Raw genomic sequence first — 1826 nt, forward strand, 5'->3', positions numbered from 1 at the left:
CAGAGTGACTGCTGACTGTATGACATAGAATAAGTCCTCCTGGGAACATAGAACATCCAGGAAATGTGGTACCAAGAAGTCCCTGTTGTGATCTGCCTCATCCAGACCATCTCCTCTATGCTTCCAGGGTGCTCTATGTTTTCAGGAGGACTCATTGTATGATACTTGGGTCTGGGGCCCAGACTCATGTAAGGGCTGTAGCCAGTTCTTTAATGGAAGCAGTTGTTGATACAATTTCTGTAAATAAAGTGCTGTTTCCACATCACAGGCCTCATCAAGATATGACCAGCAGCTCAGTTGCTGCATGAGGTACAAACAGCCTTACTCAGCCAATAGCTACAGATTGGAGAGGGTTAACACAGGCCTCTACTATCTTGGCAGCTGCACATGGCTCTCCTCTGGACTCTCCCAAGCTTCTCTACGTCCTTTTTAAATTGTGGAGCCCAGAATTGGATGCAGTACTCCAGCTGCGGCCTCATGGAGGCCGAGTACAGCAGGAGGATGGCATCCTGAGATTTGCTAGAGAAGCATCTATGGATGCAAGTCAGAGTTTTGCTCACTTTGCTGGCTGCAACATCACATTGGAGGCTCATGTTCATCTTGTGGTCAATCATGAACCCCAAGTCCCTTTTGGCCGTGGTGCTAGCAAGTGTAGCACTGCCGAGCCTATAAGCATGCTGTGGGTTTTTCTTCCCAAGGTGGAGTACCTTGCATTTTTCGGAGTTGAAGGGTTTTCGACCCCCCATTTCCACAGCCGGTCAAGGTTGGCCTGGGTCACCATCCTGTCCTCAGGTGTGGATGCTTTACCCCAGAGTTTGGTGTCATCAGTGAACTTGGCCAGTCCGTTCCTGACACCAATGTCCACATCATTAATGCAGATGTTGAAAAGGATAGTCCCAAGGACCGAGCCTTGGGGGACCCCACTGGTCACAGCGCACCACAATGATTGACTTCCGTCAACCACCACTCTCTGGGTCCAGCCTTGAAGCCAGTTCCCCAGCCAGTGCACTGTGATGTAGCCAAGGCCGCAGCTGGCCAGTTTTCCTATAAGACGATCATGGGATACCAGATCAAAAGCTTTTTTAAAGTCGAGATATATGATGTCAATCTCTTCTCCCTTGTCTGGGTGATATGTCACCTGGTTGTAGAAGGAGATGAGATTGGTCAGGCAAGACCTACCCGCAACAAACCCGTGCTGGCTATCCCTCAAGAAGCTGCCTTCAGTCAGTTTGTCAAGAATGGTTTCTTTGATGATTTTCTCTAATATCTTCCCGGGGATGGAGGTCAGGCTGATGGGCTTGTAGTTCCCTGGATCTACTTTTCTCCCTTTCTTGAAGATAGACACCACACTGGCCTTCTTCCAATCCTCTGGCACTTCGCCTGAGCACCAGGAGTTCTCAAAGATCTGTGCCAGTGCCCGGACTACGATGCTTGCCAGCTCCTTAAGTACGCTGGGGTGTAAGCTGTCTGGGGCAGCTGAATTGAAGGTGTCCAACCTCTCAAAGTGTTCCTTCACATGGTCAACATTGATGTGGGGTAATATTTCTCCCTCGCCCTGGTCATCCCGTACCATACTGAGCAGGGCCGTCCCTTGGGGCTGGTGAAAAACTGATGCAAAATACCTGTTGAGCAGGTTGGCTTTTTCCTGAGTGTCGGTTGTCAGTTGACCCATATGGTTTAGCAGAGGTCCAATATTACCCTTGCTTTTCCTCCGGCTCCCCACATATCTAAAAAAGGACTTTTTATTGTCCTCAATACGTGTAGCCAGTTGGAGTTCAGTCGCAGCCTTGGCTTTCCTGGTTCGCTCCCTACAGGTCCGGACCAGT

The sequence above is a fragment of the Alligator sinensis genome, unplaced genomic scaffold (genome assembly GCF_000455745.1).
Source record: "Alligator sinensis unplaced genomic scaffold, ASM45574v1 scaffold128_2, whole genome shotgun sequence".
NCBI lineage: Eukaryota > Metazoa > Chordata > Crocodylia > Alligatoridae > Alligator > Alligator sinensis.